Source organism: Canis lupus, chromosome X, assembly GCF_048164855.1.
Source record: "Canis lupus baileyi chromosome X, mCanLup2.hap1, whole genome shotgun sequence".
In the NCBI taxonomy this organism is placed as follows: Eukaryota; Metazoa; Chordata; class Mammalia; order Carnivora; family Canidae; genus Canis; species Canis lupus.
The window spans coordinates 114,648,772-114,660,990 of NC_132876.1; positions in this window are offsets into that span (position 1 = coordinate 114,648,772).

Here is a 12,219-nt window from a genome sequence, read left to right on the forward strand (position 1 = left end):
CTTAAAGGCCCTTGCTAATCAATTCTGGTATCTTTAATGTGGTTGGTCTCTCCCGTGTATTTTGGGACATAGACACCTTTTAGAATCTAATGCAAGTTCAAGGAACTTTCTTCAGAAAAAAAATGTGCATGGTCTTCATTTTGTAGAAAATGCCAGAGATTCCATTGATTCCCTCAAAGCCCAACTGTGAATCATTGTTATCAACAGACTGAGAATTAAGAAACCCTGCTCGATATCCTTTCTGCAGCTATGAATATGTGGTGGTTCTGTTTTGTTTCCAAAAATGAAAACAAGCTGGTAATAGCAGCATAGAAAGTTTAGATAAATTTTCTAGAACATAAAGGGTTTTGGATACCAGAACAAATATATTTCTGCGCACACCTCAGCAAGTTTATGATTCACTTTCTGACCTTAGGAAAAGGTTGAAGATTTTTCAAAATCATTTCCTAAGTGAGCCTAAGCTTTATATCTACCATATTGTGCCTTCACTTCCACTTATCTTATCTGTGAAAATTGATCCAAGTGATTCTTGTATGGAAATCAACTGGGGGTTTTTTGGTAAAAATGGTTGGTCATTATATAGTTAACCTATTTAATTATGTGCTTATGAGTTCTTCTATGAATAAAAAAGGGAAATGCGTCACTGGGGTGCAGTTAAAAACTTATCTTCCCATCAGTTTTGCCAGAAGCTGACTCTGAGATAAGAACTCAAATACAAGAAATGTATTTTGGAGGTAATCCCAGGGAACATTTGAGATGCATAGGGAAGTGAGAAAGGACAGGGAAGAAAGCCAAGAAAGAGATTATGGTGAAGCAAATTACTACTTTGGAAAGCTGGGGTTTAATCCCACTGGAAAGCTCTGGGAGCCAGTGTAAAACAATCCTCAGAAACCTCACATCCAAGGGGCAAAAGAGCTGGGTTATCTATCCACCAATTCCCACTAGGTAGTGGTTGAGGGCTGCCCCCAGAGAGTGTTTATTATATGGCATGTCAGGCCTACTGTATGTGGGTAGACAGAGGGATTTGGTGGCCAGAGAGATCCTTGAAAGATCACAGGTGCTGGCAGTTGAAAGGCAAGCTGTCACACACATACATCAGTGCTGAGGGAATGTGTATAGGGCAGTAACAGCAGCTGCTATCCCCTTCAAGCCAAAACAATAACTAGCGCTGATGACACTTAGAGTAAATAGCCATGTTTTCCCCCATTTGATAGTTTGATTTTGTTCTGTGAGATGATGGATGCCTCTCTTGGAGCCCCAAAGACTTGGTATCTGTCAAACAGCATACGCTTTCTAATATATATCATATTCAGAAAATAATGTTCAAATTTGCTGATTTGCTTTGGTTTCTATATTACTTCCCTCTGGCTATGGCAGCTAGAGCATCATCAGAACATGTTTTAATAATAAACAAATAAAAGTCCCTGCCAAATGTAATTAATTTTCTCTCCTATGAATTTTTTTTCTGGGGTGAGGTCACCATAGGATTCTACATGACAAGGAAAATGAATGTAGTCTTTTGGTAACTGATTTAGTTCATCCTGTAAATTGAAATCTAGAGTAACTTCAGAGGGAAAATGTTTTCTTGGTACGCTTTGCTTCGTTTGAAATAGCTACTTAATAATGGTTAGTGCTCTTTGAGTGCCAGGCTCTGTTCTAAGTCCTTTGTGTATATTAATTCACATAAGATTCATACAGCCCTAGGAGGAATATATTATCATCAGTCATATATTATAACTAAAGACAAAGAGTCAGGAAAAACTACTTTCTTTACCTGGTAAGGTCACAAAAATGTTAAGTAGAAAATTCTAGAATTGGGGCACCTGGGTGTCTCAGTTGGTTAAGCATCTGACTCTTGGTTTTGGTCATGACCTCATGAGTTGTGGGATATATCTGGGCTCATCACTCAGCGAGGAGTCTGCTTGAAAGATTCTCTCCCTCTGCCACTCCCCCTAACTCACATGCTCGCTCGCTCTCTCTCTCTCTCTCTCAAAATAAATCTTAATAAAAAAAAAAGAAAATTCTAGAATTAAACCCCTCCTAACAACTGCAAGCACATTGTTTCCCATCTTCATCACAACCAGCATGAAGTAATTTGTTCTTCCCACAATGTAGATCCAGAGTCTATTTCTTCTTCTCAAACTTTTACCAAACTTGGATTCCAGCTGGGCTTTTTGTGAACTCTCTTAAGAAACAGGCCACTTCAGAATCTTGATGTCCCTCATGGCAGAGGCTGTTCCCAAAGATATTTAGCAAACCAAAGCAATGTACTCTAAACAGGAGGTTAACAAATTTTTTTCTGTAAAGGACCAGATAATAAATATTTTCATCTTTACCAGCCATAGATAGCCCCAAAACAGTAAATAGTACATAAACAACTGAGCATGGCTGTGTGCCAATAAAACTTTATTTACAAATACCAGCAGCAAGTTGGATTTGCCTCAGGCTGTTTGCCTGAGCCCCTGCTCTAGAACTGTATAGAGTGTGATTAATTCCCTATCATCAACTGTCTATGAGTTCCACTTTCAAAAAACCTTGAATATGTAAAGCCACTATTATACAATTTGTAGGAAAAATTCATATGAAATTAAGGCTAGAAGGGACCTTGGGAGACATTCCCACTTGATTTTATTTCATGGTAAAGGCTTCTTTTAGCGCCCCTAATCTTCGTTTATAAATGTTAGCTATGAAGGGAAGATTGTGAGAACTGGGGAGAGAATATTCAGGGGAAAACAAATGCTTTCCTTGTTAAAATTAGGCATAGGCTCACAAGGTTCATTAGAGTTCTTCAAATTAATTAAATGGGGAAACCAGTGTTAAAGCATTAGAATCAAGTAAGAATGACAATAAAACAACCTTTGCTTTTTCATGCAGGATAAAAAAGAAAATTCCATTCATAAAAATTTAATTTTTATTCACAGTTCTTACAATAAAATCAGGTGAATATATAGTCACTCTTTGGAGGTAACCAAGCGACGTAAGTATGCCTAATTTGGGAGATAGTTTATTCTCTGAGAAACCACTTAGATGTGGAGAAAAATTGACTCAATTATATGTAAGAAGTTATAATTGCAGCAACCAAAACTAAAAGAGACCCTAGACATTAGCTATTTCAATTCTTTCATTTTACAAATAAGAACCTGAGGCTCAAGGGGTTCCATGTTATGCCAAAGGTCATCCTATTAGAAATGAAGCTGGGATGGAACCCACATGCACTGATGAGAACCAAGTTCCAATTTTTTTTAAGATTTATTTATTTATTTTAGAAAGAGAGTGGGAGGAGGGGCAGAGGGAGAGGGAAAGAGAGAATCTTAAGCAGGCTCCATGCCCAGTGAGGAGCCCAACATGGGGAGCTCCATGACCCTGAGATCATGACCTGAGGCAAAATCAAGAGATGGGTGCTTAACCTACTGAGCCACCCAAGCGCCCCAGCCATATTCCAATTTTAGAGCCAGAAGGGTTCAACCCCAGCTCTGCTACTTAAAACTTTATAACTTCTAGGAAATCTCTTAAACGTTCTGAGTCTCCATTGTATTATTTGTGAACTCGGGATGACCAAACCAGTTGTGTAATGATTAAATGAAATATCAGGTATGAAGTCCCAGGCACTTACTAGTTACCCAATAAATGATATCGATAATATTCACTTGATAATGATTCATTGAGAACTTGCTATATGGTAAGCACTACATCAGGGAATGGGGATGCAAAGATAAGTTAGAAAATCTTCTTCTTAGGAATGCTTATAGGAGACAAACACATGGACAGATAATTTGTAATATAATCTGTTCTAGGGGCTACAATTGATATGCACAAAGGCCAGGAGAATATGGAAGATGGAGCATTGAGAACTGTGCTGTCCAGTCCAGTACCTTTTAGCTACATGAATCTATGAAGCCCTTGACATGTGGGTAATCCAAATTGAGATGTGCTGTAAATATAAAATACAAGATTTTGAAGGCATAATACATTCACCAAAAAAGAATATAAAATATCTCAAATAACTTTCTAGGCTGAGTACATGTTGACAGGAAATTGCTTAAATAAATAAGGCAAAAATTCTGTCTCAAGTATTCTGAGTCTGGTAAAGAAGACAGACAGACAAGTGCTGTAGTGCGATACAGGAAAAACAATATTAGATAAATACACATAGTAAAAGCTGTGGGCATATGTCACACATAATATGACATTTGAGGTAGATCTGAAAGCTGAGTGGTCCCCCCGGTGAAGGAGGGAAGAGCACTCCAGCTGTCCAAATGGGAAAGGTGGCAGTAAAGACATGGCAGTGTGCTGGAAAGAACAGGCAGTTGTTTCTTCTGCCAATTTTCCAGGATGTCCTTAAACCCAAGGTGAAGAATTTAGGGCTGTTTGCAAGTCCCTTCCAGAGTTTGTTTATTCAAGCAGTATTTATTCGGCATCGAATATTATAGTAGCTAGTATTTACTGGGTTCTTAGAATGTGCCAGATACAAAGTGCTTTTCATTTAATCCTCAAAGTAACCCATGAGGCAGGAAAATGTATCCCTCTATTTTATAGAAAAGGAAACTGAGGACTACAAAGATTAAGTCACTCACCTGAGATGAGGCAGTTAGGAAAATCCTGCCCTGGATTATATGTCTGTCTGGTCCCAAATTCTGTGCCTTCAACGCCATGAGGATGTCTTCCCAGGAGGCCCTGCGCAGGAAAAAAAAAAAAAAAAAAGCAGAAAGGCCACAGCACAGCCAGAGGGAGTAGCTCCATTTGCGGCCACCTGGGATGTGACAGCCAGCTCGCATCCTAAAAACAGCTCTGTGTGAAGCACACTTTGAGAGAGCAGAGGAGGCTCAACAGAGAACTTTTTGTGGAGAGAGTTGCCAGAAGTGACCCTGAAAGGGAGAACTCTGGAGAGCCGGCAACAGAAGCAGTTGGAAGCTGCCATTGAGAAAGCTGCCTCCACCAGGAAGAAATGTTCCTGGAAGCTGCTGTGAGCGGAGATGCGGGGGGCCCACCATCCCCCGAAATGTCTGCTGAGGCTGCTGCTAATAGAAGGGCAGGCTGGGGAGACGTTGTAATCAAAGGTTTTCTGGCCTCTCTGCCATCTCAGAGAAAACTCTCTTGACATCAAGGCAACTGACTCCATTGATCTTTTAGTAGCCTACTTCCTAAAGATATGGAATAAAATTCCCTACCTTTAGATCTTGATGAGATTGGTCCCCAGAACTTCTGAGGAGCGGGTTTTAGGCCAACAATATGGAAAAAGAGAAAAGGAGAGTGTTGTGTCAGAGAAAGAGAGAACTATGACCCAGCCAGTAAGTTTCTGGTGGAGGTTAAGCCTTTGGAGGAAAATACAGGGTTGCATATACCATATATATATGGTGTGTGTAAAAATAATATATCCTATAGGATTAACCTAAATAAGTAAAGTTGTACTCCATGCCAGTTTTCACTCTGAAATATAAATAACTCCCGGAATTGAGGATTTCCGTGATACCAAATGGTAATCAGAACAATTTGAGTCACATTGGGAATGAGATTCTTGAACAGAAATTTAGCATATTTCACTACACTTGTGCCTGGGCTGTAGAGAATAGGAGCTGAGAGCCTGAGCCTCAAAGGGGACTGCCTGGCACAGATTCCAGTCTTTTCTACCTGATAGCCATGCAACCATTAATGACGACTCCTTGCTTCTCTGAGAGCAGAGATTTTGTCGGTTGTATTCTCTGCTGAATCTCCCATGCCTGGAATATGCCTACCACATTGTCATAACTCAATAACAATCTGTTCAACTAAACTGAATTGAATAGCATTGTCAGAGTCATTCTTGTCAAATATTTGTTAGATATTCTGCATAGTGTGGTGCACTTGATGTTGGAAAATTCAGAACAAACTTATAAGGATTCCAGCAGACTTTTATCCAGAATCTACAAAGAACTCTTACAAGTTAATAAGACAAACAACCCAATTAAAACATTGGCAAAAGATCTGAATAGACATCTTACCAAAGAAAATATACAAATGAATACTAAACACGAAAAGATGCTCAACATTATTGGTCATTAGGGAAGTGCAAATTCAATTCAAATCACAATGAGCTACCACTGCATACCCACCACAGTGGCTAAAAGAGCTGTAATCAATACAACAGACAATAACAAATGTGAAGAAACAGGAACTCTCATACATTGCTAATAGGAATTTAAAATAACACTACCATTTGGGAAAAATAGCTTGGTAGTATCTTAAAAAGTTAAATATAAATTTTTACCATACATCCCAGCAATTCCACTCCTAAGTATCCGCCCAGAGAAGCCACTGTATATGTCCATACAAAGACTTGCATAATGTGAGGGATGTAATAAGAACTTCATTGATAGTTGGATCTACTGTTGCTTAGCTAAGTTCGGTAAATTTTCCAAGGTCATAGAGTTAAGAGTAAAGCTAATATTTTAAGCCAACCATCCCTGGTTCCAAAGGCTGTTTTTTTTTTCCCTCATTGCATCACACTGTTCCCCAGCTATGTACAAATTTTGTAAGCACTTTTTGTTATTGACAATAAAATATATTAAAAACTCATAGAGGTGCCTGGGTGGCTCAGTCAGTTAAGCATCCAACTCTTGATTTCAGCTCAGGTCATGATCTCAGGGTTGCAAGATCAAGCCCTGTGTCAGGCTCCGCACTGAGTGTGGAGCCTGCTTGAGGTTCTTTCTCTACTTCTCCCTCTGCCCTTCCCCCCCCCCCCCGCTCAGTCTCTCTCTCTCTCTCTCTCTCAAAACAAAACAAAAAATCTGATGGTAACACAGACGAGATAAAACACTATGTAAATGTGGTTCTTTATTCCTTAAAGTCCTGTAGTAAGACAGTTTTTATAACCTCTCTATATTTCTATTTCCTTATTTGCAAAATGAAGATATTAATAGCAACTAATGCAATTATTTTTTTATAAAATTATTTTTAAGTAATAAATGAGGTAATACAAAAGTGTATAGCACAATGTCCCACCCAAAGGAATGCTCAGTGCTTGTTATTATTTTTAATGATTTGTCCATGGAAGTTGAGGACAGAAAAACAAACATCAGCCAATTTATGGGGAATCTTCTCAAGAATATGTTGCATATTTAGCTTTAGGAATTATGGAAAAGTCCTAATGGATGCTCTGATTATCTCACATTGGAAACAGGAAAACTGCAAACACACTGAATATGCTTGGGCTGGGGATGTACTCTTTTGAATAAATTAATTTGAGATTATGTGGTATTAGTCAGCATAATGTGACCACAAAAATGATTTACTTCCCAGCATTGCTAAAATTTGTCGTCTTAAGCAAGATAAAGCAGTTAAGCAACAGTAATTACAGCCGAGGTCTCTCAAATGGATTTTTACAGAAAGTGAACCAATGAGAAATGGGCTCTTGATCTGATTTAATAGTCATGGCGACGACCTTGCCCTGCTCTGGAGGAGGGGGTAAGGGGGCTAGGTTAAAAGAGGGGGGTACGTTACACAAGAACTCGGCCCTGTTGGAAGCTGAGACTGCTCTGGATGTGACCTGTTTGTGTAAAGGATGCTTTGCACACCTGAGGCTGGGTCACCCAGATGCGGACAAGAGTTGTCCCCACCATGCATATTGCCAACCACATCCATCCAGAAAGAGAAAGAACAGACCAGAATAGTGTTATACCTTGGGATCAGACCTGGGAGAAGGTGAGTGTTCACCAGGGCTGTTATAACAAAATTGCACAGACTGGATGGACTCCACAGTAGGAGTTCCCTTTCCTCACACTTTTGGAGGCTAGAAAGCCAAGGTGCTGGCAGACTTGGTTTCCTCTAAGGGCTCTCTCCTTGGCTTATGGGTGGCAACCTCTTGCTGCCTCTTCACATGGTTGTCCTGTGGGTGTTCATCCCTGATGTCTCTCTGTGTGTCCTAATCTCGGGTTTCTTTTAAAAACACCAGTCAGACTAGATTAGGACCCACCCTAATGGCCTCGTTTTAATTTACCTCTTTAAAGGCCCTGTTCCAAATCAGTCATGTTCTGGGGGATTCCTAGGTCAAAATATTAAATCTATATAATATTTTTTATTTTCCTAATGAATTTAATTAGGCTTGTGCACTGGAAATGTGGTCCTCATGTTGAGATTGAACCCAGAGGTATCAGGATTCCTGTCTGGCATGCAGTCGATGGCCATATTCTCCATTAGATAGAACAGGTAGTGGCCAAAGAGTTAATTTTCCTCTCAAGTCATGTAAAAAGTTCAGAGAAGATGTCATGAAATATATGAAATATATTTTCTGCGTTCAGTAGCATTTCTGAAGGAAATGACTTTAACAGAAATACGTGCTATGTTCTCAGCACTGACTAAGAAAAACAATTGGTAGAGAAAGCTTATATATATATATGTCTTTAAACCTGAAATTGCCCCCAGCAGGACTGTAGGGAAACAATGATATTCTGGCCAAAGGCCCCAAGCCAATTGGGCTTCAGCGATGCACTTGAGGCTTCCCTTTGAAAAGCTGAGTGCCATCATTGGTCACTCTCTAGTTGAATGGACAAGGTGCCCCAAGGCATCTCCCAAACTCTTTTTCATTTATACTTTAAAGACAAAAGGCACCACTCCTTCTAACACATTAGATCAAGGATACTGGACAAACAGCAGAGGACAACAACAAGACTGCATTTATCTATTTCTGTGCTGGGTAACTGGCTTCACTTGATCAGCTTCCTGCTCCAGCTTCCACCTTCCCTACGAATAATAATAACAACAACAATAATAAAAAGATCTAACATTCGCTGGGAGTTTATTATATACCAGATGTTGTTTTAGGTGCTTTATGTATGTTAACTTACTGAGTCATCATGATAATCCTAGGAATCCAATAACATCAGCATCCCATTTTGCAGATGGGGAAAAATGAGGACAGACAGATGAAGTACCTTGAACAAGATACCAGAACTAATAAGTTGACATTGCTGGGAGTTGGACCCAGCTGTTATAGGAATGGGTCTCATGAGGGACCCAACAAACCTTAATCGCACCTCCTCCCACTTCTGCGCTCCTTAGCGGCAAACAGATGATTCTCTAGGCAGCTTCCTTGGGGGTTTCTTTTTTAAACAGTATACTTGGATGCCAATCATATCAACTGAAAATATAAATGTTGATCCCATTTTCCTCTGTGAAGTTTGTGTACATGTCTCCCCCCCCCGCATTGGACTTAAATCCCCTTTGAAAACACAGATCATTCAATGTAAGCCATTATGTGTTGAGGGGAGCCTACTTTGACTGGCTTCACTTTCTGGGTTCACATAAATTCCATTGCAGGCACTGTCTGGCACCTATAGGGAGGGATTAAAAAAGAAAACCAACCAAGCCTAGTCTCTGCAAAGTGCTGACTGACCTTCTAATCACAGTATTCCTCACTGCTGGATGCACATTCGAGTCACCTGGGGGAGCTTCAGCATAAGTACCAGTACCCTCAACCTACCCTACACCTTTCAAATCAGAATCCCTAGGAGTGAGGCCAGGACAGTAGTAGTTTTTCTGAAGCTCTCCAGGTGACTCAGTAAGCAGACTGGGCCTGCCCATCCCTGTGGAGAGACATACATGTAAATGAGTGTGTGTGTAAATGAGTAATTATAAGACCCTGTGGGTAGAGTAAGATCAGAGTGCTATAAATAGCAAGAAGATGGAGCCACTGCTTCCGACCACAGACCCTGCAGATGCCTTCACAGAGGAGGAGATGCTGACCTGGTCTAGTTGGATGAGGAAATGTTCTCAGAGTACAAGGGAGGGGGCCTTGGATATTCCAGGCAGATTGAAGAGCAAGTGCAAAGATACAGAGTTAGGAAAAAGGAAGATGCATTTCGAAAATAAATAATATGGTTTCCCATGGCTAAATAGTAGGTAGGTGTTGGCAAGGCAGGAGCCAGGTCATTAATGGCCTTGAGTGCCATGCTGGGTGTTGTGCTTGAATCCTGCAAGTGAGGGTCCTGGCTGTTGTAGCCTAGGTATGAGCCAATATCTTTCTTCCCTTAGGTCATGTAAAAGAGGACTCACTATTTTCCTGTAGGAATGTTTACTATAGAACTTAGGGAAGAAAAATAGAACTAAAATCAGAGAAAATGAAAGGGATAAAAATTAAATAATTTTCCTATATAATTAATGTATGAAATATATCTTTGTCATCCCTAAAAATAACTCTTCAGGTAGGAGCCCTTATCAAGCAAGGACCATCTTCCCTTCTTTTTCATAAGCGTCTTTTAGCTCATGTGAGCCTTCAGAAGAAAGAAGAAATTTCTTCATCTGACTTAAACTCTCCTGCAAAGGGAGAAATAATGTCAGGAGTCTCCTATCTGTGGAATGCAGAATGCTTCTAAATCGATTTCCTTTTACTTTTCAAGGACAAAAGATGGTCAAAGCCTTCTATCCATATGTGAAGGTCCCATTTTTTCCCTATCCCCCAAGTGCTTTAATAAATCTTTTCATAGAAAATGTGGGCTCTGCAAAATTCCAATTCTTACAATTTAACAATGATTAGTGTTAAGTCAATCAGTAATGTCAGGAACCAATATTAAGGATGGTCATTCACTAGTTGTATGACTTACTCTAAGTCCTCTCATCTCTTTGAGTCCCACCTTTCTCCACTGCATCATGAGAAGTTATATTCAGTTCCTTCCAGCTCTGAGACTCTGTGACTTCTATGGATTCAAAATTTTTTCCAGCCCTAAAGTTTGGTGATCAAAATCACTTCTGATGCTAACTCACCATGATTCATCTGACAGCCCATGAAAGCTATTTTACACCTTGACACACACACCCCCTCCCCCAAGAGAAATCAGCTTAAAATGTTTTTCTTTGACAAAAATGTGTGCTTAGTACTTAAAAATGCTGTCAGGTTGTATGCAGTTTGATGGAGCTGCTTAAGAAATCTGTCAACAGCATCCTGGGTTAAATTGTTGAGCAAGCGAACCGATCCTGTACTAATGTAGTTGAATATTTTCTGACAGCCTGCAATAGCTTCTTTAGCTCTTTATGTTCTGTCAACTACTGGAGATAGCTTCTTAAAGAGGGGTAAGTCTTTATGCATTAAAGAATGTCAAATGTGGTTCAGTCACTTACATTTCAAGGGCATTCTATACAAGGCTGCCCTAGGTCTCTGTTGGAATGCCCAGAAAAGTTCTACTATACCTTTCTCCAAAGAAAACTATTCTGTTTCTTCGTGGAAGATTAAGGTTCTTTTCTGAATATTTCAATTTCACCAAAAAAGGCTGCAAGCCATAGCTTTGGATACATAAAATTAAAACAAATTACTCAGTACTCATTTTGGGCGTCCTAGTCTCTTACCATGAGACTTCTACATAGCCTACCTCGTCTATTCCAAGAACCAACCCGACTGCTTGCATTAACAGTCTATAATTGAAACCTCAAAGGCAAACTCAAATATCTATTGATCATACTTTACCCACACTCTGTAAGTGTTTAGCTCTTATTGCTGCCAAAGCCACATCATTACTATTATTAAAGTGTTTGTGGCAATCCCATGTTCACGTAGGTGTTCCCATTCCCTGTCACTCAAAGAATGGTTTGTGAACCAGCAGTATTGGCACCACTTGGAACCTTATGAGGAAAAAAAGAATAGAAATCAGAATCTGCATGTTAACAAGATATCCAGGTGATTTGTAAGCACATCAAACGTTGAGCAGCACTGGCTTAGAGTATAGAGTTTGGAATCAGACTAGCTGTGTGACTAGGCAATGAAAATAGAACCTGGCATTTACTAACAGCTTGGTGGTACCAGAACTGTGCCCAAGTCATCCTAATTAATGCCTCTGAGCCCATGTTTTTCCATAGAACAACAACAACAACAACAAGATAAAGATATTTAACTCATATGGCAAATGACACCACCAAACTGCTCCATCCTAAAACCAGCCATCACCCTTGATCCTTCCCTTTACTTCCACCTTCATCCAGTCCTGACTGCCCTACCTCCAAACTCTCTCAAGTCCATCTGTTTCTCTCCATCTGCATAACTGACAGCTTAATCTTAATAATCATTTCCCTTGTCTGGACCACTGCACTAGCCTCTTGATTGGAGTAGCCTCTCCCTCAACTGTCTATCTCAACTCAATCCATTCCTCCTCCCATAACATTAAAATAAATAAGATTAAAAAACCTTAAACATCAAATGCCAAAGAAATAACCTATATAATAAAAGATGATTTGTAAGATATCATAATTTCCAAGTAT